This window comes from Calliopsis andreniformis, chromosome 9 (genome assembly GCF_051401765.1).
Source record: "Calliopsis andreniformis isolate RMS-2024a chromosome 9, iyCalAndr_principal, whole genome shotgun sequence".
Classification (NCBI taxonomy): domain Eukaryota; kingdom Metazoa; phylum Arthropoda; class Insecta; order Hymenoptera; family Andrenidae; genus Calliopsis; species Calliopsis andreniformis.
Window position 1 is genome coordinate 5,881,686 of NC_135070.1, and position 25,167 is coordinate 5,906,852.

Below are 25,167 nucleotides of genomic sequence, written 5' to 3' on the forward strand. Positions count from 1 at the left end.
CTATATAATATTTTATGCTGTTTGGAATATTGTTTCCAAGTTTTCTAGAATTTTTATCGATACAATTTTCATTGAAGTTTGCATAGTTCTCCTGCAAATGAACAAGCACTATAGTTTAAGGGCACTAGTGACAATTAGGAATTAGGTGGAGTTAAGCCAGTGATAAGAAGATCCCCAGAAACTCCTTATGAATTTCTTCCCCTCCCTTCTTCCTCTTCTACAGTCCCCAATTCTACTTAGCACTTAATCAGTCCTCCTAGTCTCTAATCTACCATTTCTAATCCTCATTCTCTTACTCTCTAATCCAAATTCACAGTATATCATTCAGATATATAATTTCAATAGTTACTATTCCCAACAGAATTAAGCGCGTCCTAATATTTCTACCAAAAACACACTTCTCCTCCATATCAGTTTACAAAAATATATCGAAATCCAAGTATCACAAGTTAGTTATTCCCGCTTTCAGTGTTACCTTAACACTATTCTCTGTCTATGAATTCTCAAAAAGTATCGAAAGATTGTTTAGAACACCCTCTAAACCTAAGTGTACCGCCAAGTTTAAATTCCCCTAGGCACGAGCGCTGGATAAGAAAAATAAATGAATCCGCGAAAAGTGAGTATTACGGTTAGCCTGGGGTGGTCGCCATGGTCGCGCATAGATGTTCATCTAAATGAGCTTTTAGACAACCCCTTCGCACGTTATCCAGGATAACGAGATCCCGCCAATTACCGCGACACGCGTCTGGTCTGGTCAAAAATTGTGTCCCCCCGTTAAGAGTGGTAAATCGATTTATAATTTTGGGTCGATCGAGCCAACTAAAACCTATTAAAGCCGATAATCGATTATTCGGTCTACCGTAGTTGATCCTATTAGTTAAACCGTACCGATAACCGCGTGATCGTAGGTCGACGCGTGAACTTTTTTCCCCGCGACTTGCTCAATAATATCGGCGCTCGGGAGAAAAGGGCGATAAAGTATTTATAGCGGGTGACACCGGTCGAAAAGCAGCACGAGCTTTGCGGAAGTTGCACACGCCTTTGAACTTTTCTATTATCAGACTCTACGATGCCAGATAGAGTGCCATGTACACGCCAGCCAGAAAAGAAGCTACCTATGTGTTTCGGGGGTGACTGCAAGGAGTCCTCCGTAGATCTGAACGAAAAGAACGGCACGAAATGCGAGAACGATGTAAGCGAGTCGATGCCGAGGCAATCAGAGCGATAGGGGATCCATAGAGATGGAGGCGACCGATGGAAAGTGCTCGAACGCGTTCGTACGGAGACAGAGGTTCCAAAACAGTCGCCGATACTGTCAAACTTTGGGGGAAGTGCAGCTGGTTGCCTCGATGCGAGACGATGAATAAAAAAAAGGATCGATATGTATTTTACTCAGAGCGATGGAAGTAACAAATAAAGAAATTGTTTTGGCTGATCTATTTGGAGGCGTGTGATTATTTATGAAGGATAAGAGGGTATTTTCTTATTGTTCCTGAGTGCATATGAGTATTGCCAATCGCAAGTGCAGTAGTTTTTCAAATGTGAGTTTATCGACTGTCTACAGTTTCAGATAGTTAATTTTTTAAATATTCGAATATTCAAATACTCAAATTTGAATTTAATATACTGCACCTTTGCTTCAAATATGACACCACTAAAAAAAGAACGCTTACGAATATTTGCTTTATATTAAACTGCTTTTATGATCGTAATTTATAAAACACGTTTCTTGAATTGTGTCACTTTTGAAGCGAAGGTGCGATATATTTTTCAAAGCAGTAAGGACATAAATCAACCTAAATCTTAAAATTTCATAAGCTGTTGGCCTCTAAAAGTAGATATTGACATATGTGTCTTGACGAATTCTACAAACTGGCAGACTCTCATTAAAAACTAACTATCACACTCGTGAAGCTTCCTCCATAAGTAATAGTGCCTCCATTTATTATTCAATATTAAACATTACTTCCCATTTAACGTTTACCAAGTACTATAGCAATACTTAGAATGTACATAGCAATTACTTCACCTAGACAAAAAAGCCGTATCACTCGACCTCCCTCATTCAACCCATCACATTCACATGCACGAGCCCCATAAAAATTTACAGACCATCCTCAACTACATCGTCCGATACGCGTAACAGCAAACTTCACTACCGAGAAATTTTTAATGACGCAAATATTCTTGTAAAGGATAACGACGATGTAAAACTGCCACACCGTACGGTTATCGTAAACCAGTAAGCGGGTGGTAAGGGTACGTTAGAGGTTAAAGAACGCGAGCGAAAGGGGAAAAGGAAATGGTCGAACTTTTCTGGCCAGCAGAAAAAGAACGAAGATATCCGCGAGGTAATCGCGTCTTCAGACAGCGGGACGCAAGAAGCCACGAGATACGGGTTCCTCGTTAACGAATCCAGAATTAATCATGGCGCAGTGTCATTTATTTAGACCCTCTCGGAGCAAGTTGAGGGGCAATTCATACAGGAGGCTATTCATCAAGCCGAAAGATCCTCCTATCGAGTTGGAGGTAAATTGAAACTGGGCCGAACTACATCGGGCGCTGGTACAACGTCTACCAAGAGCCTTCTGAATGCAAGTGGTCCCTCTTCAACCGTCCTCGGTTCCCATCTACTCGCATAAAGAGCGGGGTACAAAAACCAGCGAGGAATCGTGTCCAAGCCCGAAACAGGCTTAATACGTCGGCGTAAGACCGCGTTTAGTGGGTAGACGCAGGCAAGGAGGAGTGCGTGAGCGTTGGAAGGGTCGCGGTGAGGGTGGCGTTGAATGCGGAGCGCACGCGCTACGGGAACAGCGGTTTCGGGCCACGCGGCGGCACCAGTCGCTCCTCTCAAACCGCGAAACACGTCCCGGCGCCCTCCAGGCCGACGATCGTCAGTGCAGCTCTCTCTTTTCTCTCTTCCCTTTTTTACTCTTCCTGTGTCTACGACGTGTCAGCTGGATGATCAGCTGAATACAGTAAGTGCGTAAGAACCTGAAGAAGCCCACCTCAACCCTCTGGGTACCAGGATCCCTTTCTACTCTTTGGACACCCCAGCGAAGGATCGTAGAGCAAGGAGGATAAGAACAAAGACTCTGATCCTGACGATCCTGACGTTCCTGACCTGTTTGGCAAGATTCAGCGAGCCTTCATGAAACTGCTCTACAGCTAAAAGACTGAAAAAGAGCATGCTGCCAGCGGATGTGCCAAGGTTTCCTCTAGATATATTCCTCGATCGAGAGATTCTCGTGGAGAACGATCCTCGGTTCGACTTCTTCGTCTTCTGAAGCACTCGTCTTCCGTGGAGCTTGATGGAAGTTGAAGTTGCTTGCGAACGGTTTCCGGCGAAACGTGGAGCCTGGCCCGCGAGAGGAAGTGGCGAGAAGGTCGTTAGAGAAAGGTTCCTCTCACGCTTCGATTAAGTGCCGCGATGGATTAAGTGCTGTTAGCTCTTCCGAGTGAACCGAGTAACCTTGAGTAATCGAAGCCTCCGCGACAGGCGGTTAGTATCCTCCCGTTAATTACGGGCAAATTGAACGGCATCGAGATTGCGCTACTTAGCGACGATCTTAAGGTTGGCCAGCCTTCGGCCGTTTTAAATATCTTCGTTCGTTAATTCGGCTGCGGTGAGATTAGCTCGAAGGCAGGAGTTCGCGTTATCTCGGAGGATAAACGATTCTGGAAAGCGCGCACGTTTGTTCGTTAAGGATTAATCGCTAACGAGCTGGCACGACTGTCTTCCAGCTGCTGCTGTTGGTTCCACCTCGAATAAATCCAACTTTAGAACAACCTTAGAACAAATCTTCTAGTTTCTTAATCGTTCTTCTGAAGTAATTCTTCTGAAATCCAACGGCACTCGAATCTTTGTCGCTTCGAACGAACGTCGACAGCCTATGTCCCGTTGTTAAAAGTTTTCCACTCACCCTGCGATCCTCGCTCGTTACGGTCGCTTCCGTCCCGGGGCATAGCGTTTGTCCCGGAGGGGAAACCGATAAATGGATTAAAGGTTCTTCGATTGCCGGAACTCCCTTCGGAACGTCCCGTCAGCGAGGTCGAATTCAAGTTCGCCGATTTCGATCGACCGAGATCGATACGAATCGTTTGTTGACAGAAGGTCCAGGCTCCCTCGCGACGGTCCAGGTCGTCGAGGGAGGAGGAATCAGCTTCCTCCAACCCCGAGAGGGTAAACGTTGCCATCGTATCCGGGGATCCTATTTACCCCGAGGAATCCCGAGTGCGCGGCTAAAATTGCTTCCCCAGGAGCTTTACGTCAATTATGCCTCGAAGTCTGGTGGCGTGGAAAAGCGCGCAAAAGCGTCGCTCGAGAGGAGCTCTCGCGGGCACTCGGTCGAAAGCCGACACGAGCGTTTCGAGTTTCCAGGCTGAATCTTGTCGACGGATAATCCTCTGGACTTCCCTCTGTCGTTTCCGCTAACCAACCCAGCGATTCCTCAGACGTCTTTCCATCCCCTTCGATCGTCGGCTCGAGAGCGCGCCCGTATCGTGATGTTCGACGTTGTTCAGGGTCGGGGGAGGGGGTGAACGCTCGCGACGCGTCAGGGGAGGAACAGGAAGAGGGCAACTCGCCGGAGGAGACTGTGAAAGAAGCGAGGGGAACGGAAGAGACTGTCGAGAGGAAAGTTCGCGGCGAGAATCGATTTTGAGGAAAGTTGCTCCTCGCATCCCGCAGGAACAGTGGATTTCTACGGTCGTTCGTGAACACAGTGCACACGACTCGACTCCTGGTGTCATCTCGCGCGGGTTACGTGCCGGGAGCAAAGCATGGTCCGCCGTGGACTTCGCGCGTTAACCGAGGACCATTCGACGCAGGTGACTACAGTGCAACGTGTTCTCGGTGCTAAGTAAATACCTCCCTAAATTGGACGCAAGGGCTGCTGGGCGCAGACTAGCCTCAGGACTGAATTATTTTCGGGCTTAATGGCGCGGCCTTAATTGAACCCCGCGATGCGATAAATCTGACGCGGAAGTAGCTCTGGAGACAAACGGAGCTCGAGTGGGGAACAGTGGCCACGGGATTTGGATGCCAGGTAACGTTTAACGAGTTTCTTTCTTTTTCATGCCCTTCCCCTCCGTTCTCTGGCGAGGATTTTTATTCGCGACGCGTACTCGACTGTTCGTGCAATCGGTTCAGCTGCCTCGCGTGATTATTGTCGCTTAGAGGATCACGCGAATAATCCAGGGGAGCTTTCAACTACTCGCGTGTCGTTAGCTCTGCAGCCGTGGCAATGCCAAGCGATTGCCTTTGAATGGTTTGAGCTTCTTTTTTTTTTTAGACAATAGATAGGGGCGCTGTAGCAATCGCGCTGAAGTATTCGGCGCAGTCTTCTGTAATGGTGAAGCTGAAGTATGTGGAGTGTTTTGTCGCTACGAGCTTATTGCTCCCTTTACCGGTTTCTGGAATTTATTTGGAGCTGGAGTTTCCCTGGCGTGTACCAGCGTGGTTGCCTTTGAGGGAAAAGTGAACTATTCGCGTGGGAATTGACCTCGGGAAGATATGGAGATTAGATATCGAAGCAGTATTTGCGCTGCGTTTAGTTGATGAGTATTTAATACGCTGCACGGAATTGGGAATCTTTAGAAATCGTCTGATTAAATTTTCAAGCTGATTGAGTATTTATCTACGATTCTGATATAACCTGTACTCACAGTGGTACAAGCAGCAGTTATATTATGTAAAATATTTAAACTTTGATGTTGTTTGATATATGAAAGTCACATAAATCCGTCAAAATTTTGAAGGATTTCAATTTTTTATTTTATGTAGGTATTATCTCTAATGATTGAGAGTAATCACCTCTCTTGTTAATCATTGATACAGTGCAGTGCCGGCTATGTTGTTCATACGTATTTACTAATAATGTGTAATGGAGTACGTACGAAGAATGAGAACACGAGGTGAAGTGAAAAAGTACCATTAATAATTTTTTGTTAGCGCAATAAATACAAATAGGAATGAAGTCTCTTAATCACCCTTGCAACAGACACGTCATCAGGTTAAATGCAAATACAACATATCAGAGCATAAAATATCTGTAATATGACCATTTATTACGTAACCGTGATCCTTCATCGCAATATTAACTTTTGTGCATATCCAGATCAAATTAACTCTAAGTTGAATTTGAATCTTTTCTGTTCTATCATAACAGTTTAAGTTACATACAATTTCTTAATTTTTAGTAGTAGTACTCAAAATACAATTCTTCTACAAAAATGTATCGTACAGTGCTTTATACAATGCATTGAATCATACTTAAAAGCTTCATAAAATTAAAAACTCTTCCTATAAATTTCTCACATTCTGTAAGTTCTGTAAACTGTAAACTAATAAACTAAGAACCTGTACTAACAAAACTCTCTACTATAGACTATTAACGAGTCTTCTCTTCATATACAAAGCAAATCACGTACCACAGAAACTCCCTCAAAACTGAAAAGTCATCGTTAATTCATACCTCGTGCTTCCATCATTCACCTGACCATTCTTTTTCCTATGTTTCCTCCAAAAAAAGGATGTAGTGTGACCCATGTATCAAAAATCGTGTTGCTTGCAACGAAACTGACTATGACGTCAAAGGTTGTCAACGTCTCGCCACGTACTTGTCACGAGTCAAAATTATTCTGGTGGGAAAAATTCTGCGCATGATTCAATCTCCCCTGTGTTCCACGTTGCATTATGGACTGAATAGCTGGTTCCTATCGATGTTAGGGCACGAAGACGAAATTGAACACCAGCGTTATAAATTGGGCGCGAGTGCAACGCGAAGTCGAACAAGAGACCGAATAGGGGTTGTCTCTTGCGTTCCAAACCTGCGAGTACTCTCAAGTACTTTCACGATGATGGCATCGATAACGAAGCAGTGGAGAAAAACGTTTTCGTGGTTCCATTAAAAAGGGGATCGGGTTAATATCCTGAGAGCACGACCAATCGGGTTAAGTGTGTCTCGAGCCCCGTCAAAAGTTTTCGTTCGACAACGTATTAAGGCTCGTACAAAACAAACGAAATCGTGGGTATAACTGCTTTTATTCGTAGTATTAGTCCAATTAGAATTAGTGAGACCGATCGTGCAAAAAATCTTTCTGGATTAATTATTATTGCGTGTTTTGGATGGAGATGTTTTAGAGTGTAACAGGATCGAGCGTCTACTTTAAAAAAAATACTTTGCGCAGATTACTCCCTGTAAGTCAATGAAGAATTTTTGTCGTCCCTGCTTTTACTTCCTAGAGTAATAAAAAATGAGGTCCCTTGAGGACAGACTTGATCTTTGAGACGAGAAAATCACGGGGAGCCAGGTTTGACGAATATGAAGGATGCTTAATCACGACAGTGTTCTTTTTCGGCTAAAAATCACTTCGCAGATAAAATGCAGGGATTTTTTATCGAAAAAATTTGGTAAAAAATCTCGTTCAAACATACACTTGTGTATCGACATATAAGCGGTATAAAGTTAATATTAATATGTGTAGATATGTACATGTGTTAAATCTATCTACCTGTGATTTTTTTTTAATTTACGAGACCGAGTTCATGATAAAGCAATTTTACTTCTCGTCAATGGAAGACTTGAGTTAGATCATAGAAACTAATTTCATTCTATATCAGAAGAAAACTATTTTGAGGGTAATAGCATAATCCATTGTGCTATATTAATATTGTGTAACGTTTTCATGTGAAGTCTCACGCGTGCTCGTATGTTATTAGAAACTCACGATAAATTTCTGTCAGAACGTAATTCTCGAACTCACAAACAGATACTCGAAAGCTCTCAGCATCTCCTGGCCGAGAAATTTTCAATCGGACGCAGGCAAGATTAGCTGGTGCCGATGTTTCGTCGTCCCGTAGATCCAAAGCTTATGTGTACAAGGTTCTCGTGGCCTGTTCGACGACCGATAAACCATAATGCGTGCGTCTACGGGCCACAATACAGCTATATCGTCAAGAGGGAATAGAAATTTCGCTCGTGGGAAATTTATATTACTTGGAGAGTAGTCGCTTCGCCCGTTTAATAATCTAGTGGCAGATTCGAGAGCTTCTCCTAAGAGTTTCCTATTAAAATACTCTTAACACTTTGACTGTCATACTAAATTCATTAAAAATACGAGACCGAGCGCCATAATTCGAATTTTAAATACACTTGCTTTTCTTCTTGCCTTGGAGGTCCTCCTTTATTATAAATTAAAAGGACTGTAGTTGGGAGGCAAGACAACATAAGTTATAACTATATTTTTATTTTTGTGGTATTGATAGTTAACATTCCGAATTTTAGTTCTTCAGTGTGGACTTAAGTTGTATTATATTCTCACTGTTTTCGAAAAAAGTAAAAAAAATGAATTCTAATAGGTATTGCCTTTTTGTTGTCATAGTCCCTTCAAATCTCATTAACATCATTTATGATCCTATGAATTATACTATAATACTATCACTGCCACCATGGACCAGATGTTAATAAGATCTCTACGCGAATAAAAGGAAGCAAAGAAGTTCCCATTAAACTTCAAACAAACAGAAGAATTGTCTTCATTTTCGTAAGCAGGTTGAAATTCAAAAGATTGCAATCATCTTCAAAAGTATTAACTTCGCCTCGACTAAAACTTTGTTGCCCTGCAGTTTTAATGAAAATTGGTATACGATTTGAAACTTTTAACATCGAAGCAACTTCTTCCATTGCATTCGCATAGCTCTGCGCCCTTCTGTTTCCACGCTACGAATTTCAGCTGGCGTAACCCGCTCGCAATGTCACTGTCAATTAACTGCGCGTAATTGGGGATAATTGCCATTAACAAACGTTGCATAGTGATCGCGTAACGACGCGAGCTTCATTGGACGCAGGGGTAATACGTGCAACAGATATTTGGCGATTAGACCTAATTGAGTCACAGAACAAATGGATCTCCAGGGCGTAAAGATTTTCTTAAGAACGACAACTATTCGTTTGAAATTCAAGGGGACGTTAGAAGGATTAACGAGGATATTAAGGAGCGTGCAGTAACGTGGCGATAATTCATAAGTCTGCCGCGACTTGTACGACTGGTAATTAACGAAATCATGCCATTCATTTCGCCAAGCGACGACAGCGGAAACATTTACTTCCGAATGCTTCGCCCGATTTATCATTTAGTCGATCCGACTGGGGCAAGGCAGTGAGAAATGCGGATACCCATCTGCGCGAGAAGTGTAGTTAGTGACTGACGTTCAATAGTTACTCTTGCGAGATTCCGAGCAATTCAATCGTCACTGAGTGTCGAACACTTTGGTAATTATTTGGAGCTTGAAATTGCCAGAAGTTGCGAAAACCTGGAGGAATTTAGTGATGTTAATAAATGTAGTAATTTGGAAAGTTTTGAAATATTCGACTGTGAATAGCGCGTAATATTAATCAAAATTCGAGGCCTTTGAATAGTTAAATCTTTAGATATAACTTTGATATGCCCTTTATGTGTATTATTCTTATTATATCATGTAATGCGGTCAGCGTTTCGTGAAAGGTAGAAGCTTTGAACTTTGAAGACCCCTTGAACAGGATTTCTAGGATTCTTGCAAAAATTTCAGAAACCTTAAGATGGTCAAGATTTACGAGGCTTTCAAGGTTTCTCAGACCTCATAAATTTTCCAAATTTTTAGTTTTGAATGACATTCGAAGTAGACTGTAATTTTAGATAGGATTTTGAAATATAATTTTTGATCAAATGAAAATGTAATATCTACTTTATGTTCCTAATATTTTTTGAGGTCAATTCAATCTTTGTAAATACGATAGTACATATTCAGATGAATTATATGAATAAAATAATAGTGGGAAGGTAATTCCGTTCTTTTACTACTTTCATTACTTCCGTATGCATTTTATTTCTGAGCTCGCTTTTCCCGAAAGACATACTTTTCCGAGTTGCCTCATTTTCAACACACTCATGCAGAATAATCACACGCATGCACACAAATATTCTAAATATCTCGAAGCAACTCTTAATCCATCACTACGTTACTGTTCCTCCCGTCCACCCTCTCCACAAAAAGAAGAACCAAACACAAAATGCCCATCCACTAAAACGTCTCTATAATATAGAAAAATATGAATATACGTCTGACAATCTTACAGAGAGCCAATAAATAATATCAAATCTGCGTTTACTTTATCGACATTTGCGTATCATTATTCTACCATCCGCGAGCGAACATATTTCCTCCGTATTCTAGAAACGAACGCCAAAAAGAAGATCGACCCCAAATCCCAGCGTTTGCTAAAACAGAATGGGAAACGGAAGCGTAGGCGAGGCGAGAGCTACATAGAGAAAGAGAAGAAGCTCGCTGGGCCAGTGACACTGCTTAACTTCCGGCCAGTGTGGAGCACCGGCCAATCAGCCGTAATCTTTCAATTGGTTCCAGTGTAACGTTGCCTCTCGTGGATCCCTCGCTGCCCGCAACGCTCCCTTTAACGACCAGTAATCAACCAGTTCTTGGCGGGCAGCACAACAACTGGGATTCCTCGTAACGAATGATCAACGAGCTTCGTATTACACTATCGTGAAATTTCACGCTCGGCAGGCTGGCAGCCCCGTGTCGTTTCATTCGATATATCAATCGAGCGGCTGGGACTGGCGTAAAAGAATCAATTACTCGCTCGCGGTTTCGTCAGTCCACAACAACGCGGCAATTGGTTTTCGGCGAGGGACACGAGAGAGAGACTGAACCAGGGAATCTCCTGCGCGTTCTGGTACAGTGGTTCACCTATTAATCGGGAAACGTGTATCGATTTCGAGTACGTTTCACGCGAAATGTTTACGACGAGTAACTCGAGGGTCTGCAAACCAGGCGGGCCAGGTTCGCTCGTGGGTCCTGGAGCTTTTAACGCGAGCTTTGGGGGCTGGGGTTACACGAGGCTGCCTCGGGTGCGTTGCGAACAAAATATGTACAAGGAAACCGAACGAGAAACGCTGCCTCCTATTCTTTGGCATTCTCGTAAACATCCCTCTTTATCCTCTCGAGTTGCCTGGCGAATTTCCCGCCGACGTTGAATTCTCGAATAATTTATCTGTCCATGGGGTCGTAGCAAGCGTTTCGTTGGGTGAAAGAGGCAGACAAGGGGCCGCCATCGCGGTACAGTATCGATAAGGTTCAAAGGGAAACGCTCGCTTAATTGAATTCGCTTCCGATCCACGCGGAAGTCTCGACGTCTTTGGAAACGTAAATCGAGAGATCAACGCAGAGGAGAAAAACACGGGAGACGCAACGAAGCTTTTTTCCTCCCTTCGACTTGGACGAAACTACCTTGTCTGGGGTGATCTCAGTGTAGTATCTTTCGAGACGTTGCTAAGCCTCGGCTTAGAAAGGACAAACGAACCAGCCACGGTCGTCATTTTCGTGGTGACTGGCTCGCTGGGAGGGGGTGAACTCGGAAGCTACTGGAGTCATCCAGCTGCGCGAAATCATGGGACGCCTTTCTATTTTATCAGGGATTAACGGTGGGTCGCGCGAAAGGGGCGATTAAGCGTGTTTATTCGATGGATACTAGTCGATCGGAGCATGGACAGAGAAGATTAGGCTGGCGAAATTGACGAGAAAATATACGAATTGTTCGTGTGTTTTTTGGAAAGTAATAAAATAGATTTATTGTAACTAGAACTAGTTTTATGGCTCTGTGATACTCTGGGAAGCTTTTCAGAGATAGTCTTTCAAGCGGACTATTATTCTCTTTTTGGAACTTTATACAGATTTATCTACTGCCAGAAAGTAATTATGAAAATAACTAATGTGCTTTTAGTAGAATATCGAAGACTCAGAAACGCAAATATATACAAAAAGTTGTTTGAAAAAATAAAAACGGTGATTGGGACAGAAAAGATCTGAATAACGTATACCTTAAATTTAAATATCTCTAATGGAAGTGTAATAAATTACGTTATATAAGCACAGACTATGAAAGTGCTCAATATGAAAATGGAAAATCGTGATATACGATCGAGAAGAAAATTTGATCATTTTTAACTTTATTCGAATATATTCGAACACGAATAAGAGTTGAAAAAACTTCAATCACTGAAAATAATGACATTCAACTGATATTTGAAATACATAACTATTTAAATAATTACTTATGGCGTTATTAAAATGGTTTCATTTACTCCACTCTATATTATACACTATACTTATACATATAAGTTTAAAAAAAAGGTTACTCACTTTCAAGAAGTACAGCACTCGCTAAATTGAAATGTGCCTGTCGATATTGTCGCAGATAAAAGCAATTTTCTCTTTCAGTGACGGAGGTGACTCGCTTCCTTCGATCGTCCAACACGGTCGGAAAATTGTTATTATCCTCGCGTTTCACTAATACACCAATTCACAAAAACGTCAATGAAAGTTTTCAAACGAAACGTATCGTACAATTCCTCCACAGAAATATTTTCCAGCATACAGATATGGCGTAATAGCATCACTTCCGCCAACGTGACGTATGCGACGTGCACGTTCACAATACCTTCGCTTCAATAGTAAGCCGACGTCGCTGAACTATGCAAAAGAAATCCATATCACCTAAGAATCGCGGCAGCGGTCGTAGAAGGGACTGAAGAATATTTTCGTCTTCCTTCAAATTTATAACACTGACCTCTACTTACAAATCCCACCTCTGGGTCGAATGGAGGTAATATGCACGAGAGTAAATGTTCAAACCAAAAACACGCCTTTATCTCGAACTATATCGATTTTTCGACCTAGGTTTGTTGAGCACGATAATACAATTCAGCAAGTACTATACATGCCTTTAAAGTTGGTAACCGTTTTTCTTTTTTCCAGCACTGACCCTCGCAGTCAACGAAATAAAAACTTCCAGGTAGATCTGGAAGCAGAAGAGAGATGAGAATTCTCGAGGCAGAAAACGCGCTTAAAATCTGACGGGCCAGGGGAGACATAAATTTCACAATAAATTCCACGACTATTCGTACTACAAACAGGGGACAGCGACAGTGACCCAACATTTTATGGCGCTTCTTTCGGTTTGATAGAATGTCTTCAACTTTGTCACGTTAAATCGAACGCCCCAAGCGACCGTAATATGGTTATTTTGATGTGACCTAAGCTTTCGTATTCTTACTGTAGAATTCTATTAATATTTTGTTTTATCTCTCTGGAGAGATCTGAATTCGAATAATATTCGAAGGAATTTCATACTTTTCACCATGAATTGAATAAAAAGTAGTCGCTACAAAGATCGTATCTACGGTACATTATATTTAAGTATGCATTGCGCACGAATTTGGCGTCCAACTGACTGTTTGCTGTCGATGTCTCGCCTCCTCCTCGATCCTAATTTTTATCTTTCTAAGCGAGCATCGATACGATCTCGTCTACAAACGTCTCGCGCGAGTGGAATGGGAATTAGGTTGCTACGCGCACCATCTTCTCTCCTACTTCCTTCTCCTTCGAAATAGCAATGCGCGCCAAATACGTTGGTATTGTTCGTTCTTTAGGAACGACACGCTATACGAATACCACCTCATTTCTGTACTGAAATTTTCATGGAATCTGTTTGCTTGATTACGTATCTATTTGTTTACGGAGACAAAATGGGAGTACACGACAAGTCTGAAACGTACGTATCTATGTAGTGAAAAAATATAGAGATGCTCTGTCGAACTGATTCGTGTTTGTGAAGAAGCTTGTGTAAAGAAGAATAAGGAATTACTTTGCTGAATATATAGACGGATGAATTTGGGCTATTGAATAGCTAATGACTTTCATGATTTTTAGAATCTCTAAGGTTTTCAAGATTTTTAAGATCTTCTAGACTTTCCTGATTTCTAAAATTTCTTAAGATTAGTTCCTAGGATTTCTTAGATTTTTAAGTTTTTTAAGATTTCTAGAATTTTTAAGATTTTAAGATTTCTAAGATGTTTAAGATTTCTCGTATTTCTAAGATTTGTCAGATTTCCAAGATTTCTAAAAATTCTTGAGATATCTAGGATTTGTAAAATATTCAACATTTCTACGGTTTCGAAAATACTCAATATTTTTAGGATTTCTAGTATTACTTTGATTTCTAAGATTCTCCAGATTTTCAAGATTTCTAGTATTACTTAGATTTCTAAGATTCTCCAGATTTTCAAGATTTCTAAACTTTCTTAAGATATCTAGTTTCTAAGATTTCTAAAATTTTCCAAATTTGCCAGATTTTCAATATCTCAAAGACATATAATTGTAAGATTTTTAATTCGTAGCTACTCAATTCTTATCTCACGGTCTGCCTCATATTAACCATGTCTCGTATTTGAAATAACTCTTACTCCAAAGTTAGCAAGCACAAAATAGTTGGCGAGAAAACTAGACAGCTGTAAGATAAACGATGGAACATGTACCAAGCGTTAGACTGTCTCGTTTGATTTGAAGTTAACAGTACCTAACAAGTGTAACGAATCCAAGTTTAATAAGGCACGTTACATCGATAAAAGGGTCTTCAGAAAGTTTAAACTAGACTTGCATCTTGGCAAGTATCGCGAGAAAATCAAGTTCCGAGGCAACCTGCACAACTTCCCAGTTCCAAGTGGCATTCATTGAAAGTAAAGAGCTATCTAATCCGTGGCAGCGATTTATTAAAAGGCGCGCTTGCTAGTCAGCAAATTTCTTAATAAACGAATGTTGCGTACGGCTCGCGCCACCGAGACACGCGACTCTCGCGGAGCACTCGTTAAATATTTTTCCTGAGCTGGCCACGACCACGTTTCCCACGACCTCCGGCGGCCGAGCGAGGGGGAAGAAGGTCGTTTATAAAAAGCATGCTTTCTAATGCGTATAAGTCATTACGTACACGCTTCACGGTTACGAGTACCGAGTCGTGCATGTTTGCAATAAACCTGCGACGAAAGTGTTACTACATCTTCGATGAAGGAAAAATCAAATTTTCATGGATTACTGAGAGGTATTTTAGCGAAGAATTTGAATACTTGCGAAATAGTCACCTGAAATTAATGATTTAGGGTTGAAATTGAGATCAGATGAATCATCCTCTAATTTGTCTTAATTATTAACAATTTGTTACTTTTTGCAGTGACGTATCGATTATATGATAGATTAAATGTACTCAAGCCTGTATACATATCTAATGTTCCACAACTTGGTTCTTACTCTCTCCAAGTAGAGATAACATCACTTTGCAGTAGTAACAGACAGCATTAGTCAGACACTCGGGAGTTCTCGCTTGGTAAATTCATACCTGGGATTCCCTGAATCTTGATCAGATACGTGACTGAAAATCGATCATTTGTCTTCAACGAAGTCTGCTGCAGCGAAATGTAAACTTCAAATTTAAATCTCGCGAACTGGAGCCTAGAATAAATTTGTCTACTACATCCTACTTTTAATTTTTTGTACTGCTTTCTATATCCTTTATGTAGTACAGAAGTTTCCTCGTATTTCTGTTTCCTCGAACAGGCCACCCATAATTAATCGGCTTGCCTTCCCATTGCTTCGGGTAATCAAGTTTTAACACTTTCATTCCACGTCAGCACATGTGTTGTCCAGTCTACTTGATTTGTAGCAAGTAATCCCAGCTTTCTGGAATATAACGGCAGTAAAAAGCTCTGGCTGGCCCCCTGTCGGTTCCAATAAGCGGATTATCAATCTCGAGAATGTCTTCGACGCTCGTGGGGGACTTTCTCGCGCAGAGAGAAGGCTCCTTCGTGCGCTGCCAATAACGTTCTCCATTTTACACCTGCCTGGTGATCGATTAATTTCATCGACGCGCCTCGGGCCACGTGATCCACCGCGTTTTTATCGATTTTCGGTCGTGGATTCATTAACAGTTTGGCCGTAAAAAATTTCTTGAGTGCTTTCCGCTGCAGCGCAGACCGAGGCTCGAGAAGCCTGATTCATGCAAGCAGATATCCTAAATTGAAAGGACCTTAAAGTAGATTCAGAGTATCCTGGATTTGCATATATTGAAATATTTATGGAGACGTTGAGGGAAAGTTAAGTGGAATAAAAATCTTGCGTGACAAGATGTTCAATTCACTTTTTGTTTTATAATAATAATGCTTTATAGTTCGCAGTAGGACTATTTTTAAATAAAATTAGAGTGGATACTCTGACTACATATTAGTGAGAGAGTGTTGACCTGTACGTTTAGTATATTTGAAGGTCCTCAAGAACTTCAGAAATGTCTCTGATTGTAAAATAATAGACCAAGTCTTCACTGTGATTCTAATTAAATTTGTACTCGCTAGATTTGTCTCACAACCATCTCAAATTTTCAAACTTTCAACAAACTTAAACCATAGAAAATAGGACAAAGCGTATTAAATTCTTTTACTTCTATCGTAGCTCGTAGCTCTTCAATAAACCAGTAAAATAACACCATTTCCTTATGCTGCGATACAACGTGTGCACGTGTGAACTTTAAAGTCCTGCTACTCAACCCAGAGGCACATTGAACAAAATATCCCAGGACATTTTTTATTTCATATGAGCTCCTTTACCATGCCCATAAATATGTCAATGCGGGAGACACTCTAGAAGAGCCTGCGTCAAGCAATATTCTCAACGTCTTACGACAGAAGAGCAGCGGAAAATAAATCTCGAGAGTTTGTAGTCAAGTGTCGTTTATCGATCGCCGTGGATCTCGTTCATCCGTAACGATCAAGTTCAACGGTGACCTTCTTCGTGGCTTGTGACAACGATACTCTGGCCTCGGTGGGACGATGGACGTCGGAAGGTTGCGCGGTCGATGACGACGATAATAACTAATGAACGATGGATGCCTGTAAACAGCCGAGCGTTTAAGAACAGATTTTAAATAGGATGTACGCCAACAACTATGGCAAAAAAGAAAGTTCAGTATCGCGTGTCTGGTTGTACACTGAATCCCTTCCTACTACGATAGGGGATCCTGCTACAGCGCTGCATCGACGGCGCTGTGGCTGACTTTAGACGCACCTGCTCTCCTTGCATTTCTTGGAGATACGTATGAACCCCAAAACCAGAGTATATAAAGTCCATTCTTTTTAAGAAATGAGCCTTTACGTTTTATGTGCAAGTAAATTTTCACTTTTTTTGGCGATAAAAGTCATTACTTTAGAAGACGTTTATTTCTTATATAGCGATGTAAAAATTGAGTGTATATCCTGCTTCGAACTAAACAGTTTAAAGAAATACTGTTATTTTCTGGCTCTAGTGTAGATTAAGTTCTTAAATATTTTTTAAATTTCTCAATATTGGAATTAATATTGGAATTAAAACTTTAAGTTAGGTTTTATGTCTTGTTGTGTTTGAAACTGATGAATGAAATGTTGAAGTCAAGAAGTTAGAATTCAAGCAATTAGAAAGTTAAGAAATTGAAGTTTTAAGAAATTTAAAATGCTATTACTTTTTTAACATCAAATATTGCAATTTTGTTTCCTAAGCTGTTCTTAAGATTCTCCCGAAAATATGAAATTCCAGCGTGGCAGAGAACACGGTAATCTCTTGAAACAACAAATAAAAGAACACTGATATCAAAATCAGGTTAAAACGCCCAGTCGATTCTTTTGTTATCTACTACGGGAATTGTTTCTACCCTGTGGTATGAAAAATCGCTTCTGTAACGCAGCAGGTGATGGATTCCAGGATCGTGCAGTGGCTCGATATTCCACAGGAATTTGGATACACCAGTAAATGAAAATAGTTGGCGCGCAGTAACTGTTGTGCTCAGCCTCATTTGGTTTAAGCTCGCGCGGACAATTACGTTTTAATTAAAATTATCCCACGTTCTAGCGGCAGCAGCGTTTTGCAGTTGGATAGTTACGAAAATTGCTGACAATACAAACGAGGAATTATCCCCGTGACAATGGAAACGAAGATTTATCAGTGTGGCTAATATCATTGGCGCGTGGCTTTTAGTTGGATCTCCCAATACAATTTAGCACGCTCGAATACGCTCTCAGTATGCTCAGTTTAATTCCAGCATTCATCTTACCGCGAAATCGTATCACGTTGTTAGATCTACTTAAAATAAGGAGATTCCAGAAGTTACCAATATTATTTGTTAATATTTTCTGGGTAGATGCGCTACAGTTGGAAGCACGATATAGAAGCATCGCTCTGTGCAGCACGCCAATCCAATTAAATTCGTCGAAATAAAAATAGACGAGAAAGATCCTGTTTCCTTTTTTCGACCGAGCCTGGAATCGATTATCGGCAAATTGGTCCGCACTTGCTCACGACTTCTGGTCACGCTCCATCTACTCTCGATCTATGCTCGACGACGCGCGAATTCTCTGTCCCTCTGAATCTATCAAACGCTAGCTTGAGACACAACACATATCCTGAATTCTAATTGAATATTTTTTCTCTGATTTAAATGAGGAACTCAGCAAAAGACTGGTACATACACTAATGCTGTGTATGTATTCGCAAAAAACAAATTTCAGAAAAATAATTTTCTCTTGAGATTAGTATTACCTGTTTTGTAATTATTTTAACTCGTAAATGAATTGAAGTGCATGTTATTTGATATCTTTTGTCATATTGTATTTTGAATAAATTAATGAAAATTTATATCAAAGTGGCAATTAGATATTATTCGTATCTTATGTGAAGTTCCTTAAAAAGCACTGACCCTAATACTTGCTAAGGATCTTCTCATGGGACACTACTAGTACCCTTTTTCCATCGAATCTCTCACTGATCAACGAGCAATCGTTCATCGTTAAAATAATAGCCCACATGAAATACGTTGATAAAATATTTCCCTACCTTCCCTAGTGCCGCGGAATCTCACAAAGATTTTGATTTCCAAGATTTTGGCAAAGGTAGCAAAGTCATCCACATATGCCCGTCATATGTCTTCCCTTTCATTTCTATGTCTCCATCGTTGAAAAACACTTTACCCGCGATTTCGCATGATGCAGCAGTCTTTCCCGCGGATGAAAATAAAATTGGTGAAATCGTTTGAATCGATACCTACGACGTTGGTGCAGGCGACTCGCCAAGTATCGAGTCGTACATATATTATAAGTTACGCAAGTTCCATGAATAAGTACTCGACGAACCAGTAATGTCGTTTGTCCAGTCGTCGAGGATTAGTGAAATACTGGTCCCAAAGGCTGCCTGGTCGCGAAGAATTAGATCATATCAGAATTAAATCAGTGAGAACAAAGTAGTTCATGAACCACTAAAACTTTTTTAATTACTACTTTTTATGAATTCTAAATATTTAAAAAAAAAAAAAACAGAATTGATCATAACCGACTTATTGTTCACAATCTAAGTTATTTATTTTAAAAATGTATCATTAAGAATTTGTAAAATGTTCAAGGTATTCACTGTCCAATGAAGGAGAGGAAATACATGTAAAGGAATTATTCCCCAGAAATGTCCAAAGCACCATTTTTTCAAAAACAAAAATCACTGAAACGACAACTAACTTCAAAGTAATATTACGAAAAATGTATAAAAAAAAAAAATGAATCCAAGTTACAAATCAATGATGAAATTTTTACCAAGAGACATACAAAGATGAATCCTACTCCAAAAGCTAAAAAGAATAAAATGATCGGAAATGTTAAATAATTTGGTTTCTCTTATAGCCAGATAACCATTCTAGAACACTGTGGGGTGCAAAGGAGCAGGAACAGAGAAGAGGGGGTAATAAGCGCGATCGAAGGAAGCGGAAGTTGGCCCGCAGGTTGCAGCTGTAGCATTTTCGCGCGGGACGGGCTGCTGGAAATGCTGGCTCGCTTCCAGCCTCCACTCGCGCGCGCATACGGGGTCAGGTGACGCATTTGCATTCATAGTTGCCGCAGTAATTGTTACAAATTATTCGTGGCAGCGCTTGCGAAGGTCCAGACAACGCGTGTGCCACAGTTTAGCTTCCACAGAGACATTCCTGTTCCCCGATTCACATTTTGACGATCGTCGTTTTCCCAACCAATTTATCTGCCACCTCGAGCTTCGACTTCGGCTCCATATCGATTAAACGGCCACGCAGAGCGTACCTACACCACTTTACCTCTCCACCGAGAGAAATCACCCTGGCTCGTCTTCCTATTTAAAGAAGATCCCCGAGATATTTTGGAGAATTTCCGACCTGTCGAGGCGTTTGGATTTAACGGAGAGTTCACTAGGTGGCTCCATGCTTATAATTTGTTCGATTCTTCGGAGAGATCGGAGGAATCGTTTAGAGCTTGGATTGGAATAATCGACTATTGGAATTTCAAATTTCATGTCTGCCGTTTGGACGTAAGAGGGTCGAGGATTTCTTTTATCGGGCGAAAAGTGTGATGCAAGGCACAGCGACTGTGGACCTGGCGCTCCTATTGTGCTGGATGTGCATGTTCTATTTTCTCAGAGTAAATTCGCTCGTATTTACTGAATCTCCTAAATCTACTCCGTGGTTAACAAATCTGTGGCACAATTTTCTTAAATCGTGTCTATAATTATTTTTGGAATAGATGTTAGGAAACTTAGAGTAATTCTATCCCCGAAAAGTAAAGAAAAAACGTGAATGTTTTCGAGAAGGTTGAATATACTATTATAAAAGAAATAAAATCTCCGAAAATTAAACGTAGAATATGAATTATTTTAAGGAAATTCAGTATTATATAAAAGAAGCCACGAATAATTGAGACCCGGATAATCGAGGCACTATCGTAGCTGCAGCGTCAGTCAGAATTACAAAATCCCACCTTATCACTCAAGATCCCTTGAGTCTAGATTCTCATTCCCACACCAAATTTTCCAAAAAAATATTTCTAAAGTAGCTTTTTAATGACATTAAAATTCATCTAAAATCGAAGATTTTGGCTCTGGATCGGCGTTCACGCACGTGACCGCGGCCTATCAAGGCCTTAAACCGACGTCGATACGTAAAGGTACTCTGACAATGTCCCATTGAGGCGTGTAACGCGATCAAATAACGAGCATGTATCGTATTCACCGCCTATGGTATGTCACGTGTATACACGCGTAATTGAGCACAGGAATAACGAAAAATGACGTAAAACGATTCGAAGGAGAAATGTAGGCGGGCTCAGGCGATCCAGGCTAAGGATGCGCGATTACGCTCGAATAAAATCGAGGACCAACATTTTCGATTCGAGGGATGAGTGCTTTGGATTGTGTCGACCCTTGCATGGGAAGGGTTTGTGGTTATCCCTCTTCTATTTCCACCTGATTTCGTGGGATGACGGTATATAAACCTCTCTATTGTTACGTGTAAAATAATTGACACGGATGTTCAATTATTTTGGAAGATTTGAATAGTTAAAATAACACGATATTCATGTATGATTCACGGTACGTGGACGTGTCGTCATAAAGATAATTATGCTCTCAGTCAATTAAAAATGTACTATTTCACTTCTATATTCAGGAAACTGATAAATGTCTCACAAAATTATGAATAATTTCAGCTAAAAAATAATGAGAACTATGTGCTATAGCCAATAAAATCTGCACATTCTTTTATCAGAAATTCATTAAGAATTTGAGGAAAATATGGTCAGAAATCGTTGTTGAAATTGCGCTGACCTACATATGGATCATAGGATTATGAACATGATAAAACTGTTTGATGCTAAATTTGACCTCATTATTGATTATCATAAATAAAAATAATACAAATGTTTTGGTCACACAGGATTACAATATTTCAAGATAAAATATCCTTTATATATAAAGGAATCCACGTCCAAGAGGCAATGTACACTAGCGATATTTTGACGCACGATCTCATTGCGATCATATGTTTATTTTTGCTTTCCCAATTACAAATAACGAAGACAGACATACGATCGCAACGAGACTGTGCGTCAAAATATCGCTCGTGTGGATCGGGCCTAAGGGCCAATACACAGGAACGATATTTTTATGTGCGATCTCGCTGCGTTCATGTTTTTCTTTGTTGTCCCAATTGCAAATAACGAAGCCAAATATATGATCGAAACGAGATCCTGCGTTAAAATATCGCTCGTATGTATCTGGGCTAATAGTGAAAACATAGCAGGTGATACTTCCGAGCAACGCTAATGCAAAAACAGTTGAATATCAGCGTGTGACTTTTCAAACCCTGATTTGATTTGAGAAAACCCGCCATCCCTTGGGAGAACGTTTCTCTTCGAAGGATATCGGAGGAAACAGAAGGATCAGAGGTCGGCGCTGGAAAGACGGCACTAAAATACGACAGATCGAGTGGCGGACGCGTCAGGCGTTCGCCGAAAAATCGTCCCAGCTGTCCAGGTTTTTCAGAGCGTGACGGCAATCACTCTGCGTCGTCGATAAATTCGTTTCGTTGCAGCTCGTAATTACATTTGTCCAGCAACAACGACATTCCTCGTTTGTTCCCCCTTCCCTTTTTCCCCCTTTTTTCGACCAGTCGCCAACGATGAAATTATACTTCGCTCGAAGAAAAAGTTACACGATTACGCAGCGAGTTGAAGTCACTAACTTGTTCACTGCGCGGAATAAGGTAGTTAAAAGACGATAAAAAAACGCTCGTTCCTCGGATGCTAATATAACCGAGGGGAGATCTGTGCGCGGCCAGTTCCTATAACTCCCTCGAACATTGTTTATCGCATTAATATTCACAGGACTGTCGGCGTGCACACTCCACCCAGCGATTTACGAGCCGCACCCCTGCCAACTTTTTCACCAACGATTTCCGCGGATCATCGATATTTTAATAGAAGAAAGTATCGCTCTGCTGCGGGTGTATTTATATAACGATAAAGTACAGTAGTTTTGGGGGATCGGGGAGAAATATGGTAACTTGTTTATTTGGAACATGCATATAAAACGATATATTATGAATTTGACCTGTATCGAACCCTTAATAACGTTAGAAATTGATGATGCTATTGTTTATCTCGTAAAGCTCTGCAGCCTGTGTATGACTGCACGTTAAACATTCTACGACAGAATTATTTACAAATCATAATTGAAGAAGTCATTTATAAGGGATGGTCCTAATTTATGGATGACGAAGATATTCTATACATTTTTTATTTTCTTCAAAATTAATTACCTCCTGTTTAATAAGTCATAACTGTGATTCAATATTTAAAGAATCATTTGTAATCGAGAGATACAACTGCATATTATTACAACACGTTTGTTTTACTGCACACCATTTTTACGAGTGGTAGAATTTTCTCAGTCCGGACGTGCGCTGTTTACGACAGCAACAATAACAGCGACAATTTTAATATTTTTGAAGGTATGGCACATGACAGTGCTTACAAAACGTACTTTAGCATGCAAGTTACAAATAAACAATACCAATTGAAATTTATAACCCATGTACACCATCGAATACCATACATTACCGTGGTGCTATCATTTTTATCATTCGAGCGGGAGTTGTATTATCAAAAATAAAATTCTAATATTATTATTAACGAAAAAAGTCTGATAGAAGTACATTTCGATATTTATTCATCTCTTAACTTCTCTTTCAAGAATGATGTGATTATCAACCAATCAAATTATGTCCTTTTCATTAGAACAAATTAACACCTGCAAGCGCAGCGGGAACAATGGAAAACCGCGGGATTAAGGTTTCAAATTTTCCAATGCGAAACCCGAACGTGAAATAATTAAAACCAATATAAAAATTTTTCCACGTCGACCATCGGATGTCGTTGAGGCGGTTGCAGAGCGATATGGACGGGAACGTACAGAAGAGAGGTGTAATTGAATTTTCGGGGCTCGCGAGTTTAACGTTTAATTCGCAGCCGCGCGAGATAGTTTCCTCTCGCCAGCCGCGCAGTTCCAATTCCAGTGGATACGGGGGTGTATGTAGTTAGCTAGAAGTCAGTCTGTTTCGCTCGATTTCACGTTCGACACCTACGCCTCAGACTCGATTCCTCCTGCAGTCAGTCTCTGCCGCCCGAGATCTCGCAGACGTGGATCGATCTCTTTCCGTTCCATCAATTCTTACTTCTATTCTTTTACCCTTAGTTTTCCTACATCCACCCACTGTCACTGTGAACACTCTGAAATTAAATTCCTATTTTCCAGGCCCTGTTCGCGGTTAAAACGATAGGTCAGCGCGTTATTAAAGTTGAATTAACGATTAGGAAAAGTTGTTAGTTGTTCAGTTATTTATAGAGTTTGAGTTTGAAATTCGAAAAAAGCAAAATTACTTTAGGTATATGTTTGCTTCATAAATTATCCAATTTAAAAGTATAGAAAATTCTTAATTTTTAGAAGTTTCTAAATTTTCAAATCCCTAGATTTTCAAGTCTTCAGATATTCAAATAATCAAATATTCTTCTACTGTTTAGTATTTAAAGACTGTTAACTTTATTGCTTCCCCAGCACCATAAAAATGTATATAAACCAAGGACAGGATTATATTCTTCGATTAGTGAACTCTGACACAATAAAAGTATCACACAAAAATTGTAGGGGTCACGTTACACATCATGCAAATTTTCACCTCTAATCGCGAACCTTTTAGCGCTTTGGCACTAACGAATAAAATCAAGATACGTATTCTGGCAAACAGGGTCATGGCACTTTGATGGCTGATGTTTACCGAATTCTCGCCGTGTGTCCGATCACTCAGGCGTCTATTTGCGCTACAAAAAATGTTTACGTTGAGCAGTAAAATTGGCGATCCGTCGAGGGCGATCCGATAGCTCGATTACAACAATTTTGTTAACGCCAATGTAAACGTATCGATCAACCTCGTCGCGAAATCAGGACTTATGGGTAGGCTTATGTAACTGGGGTCCCAAGAGCGAAAGCTCTCTTGGTTGGCCTGAAGCAGAGTTAAGAGCAACGTCAGGAACAAGTGGCATTATGTATCGACCATAAAACAGAGTGAAGTAACTACTTTAGGGACTTCCAGAGAATTTCAAGTTTCTACATTTACAGATCGCTTTTGGAAACATAGTTCACGAGCTCTTGAACCCTGCCGACCGTTACTTTCAAAAATCCTTCGAAGAGCAACTTCTGCAGGGCTAATTTATGACTTGATAAATCCTTTTTCAACCCTTGTACACTGTCAGCTCAATCTGACTCAAAACTTAATGTTTCTTTCGAACCTTTTCTTTATAATAATTCAATTTATACAGTAGGTATGCAATTCGCTGAATCTGAGTAGATATGTACAATTATATTAAACTTGAGTGTTTTGACGATAAAGTTAAGAATTTTACAAAACGTGGAATTGATCA

The 25,167-nt window shown here is 40.5% G+C and overlaps 1 protein-coding gene across 2 annotated transcripts in view; it reads left to right on the forward strand.

The window, feature by feature from the left end:
* The first annotated feature begins 4,806 nt into the window (after positions 1 to 4,806).
* Positions 4,807 to 25,167, forward strand: part of Dop1r2 (dopamine receptor 2) — a 72,170-nt gene continuing 51,809 nt past the window's right edge. For both annotated transcript variants that reach the window (XM_076383997.1, XM_076383998.1), the window contains exon 1: positions 4,807 to 5,048. The gene's annotated coding sequence lies outside the window, so the exon portion shown is untranslated. The remainder of the gene's footprint in view (positions 5,049 to 25,167) is intronic.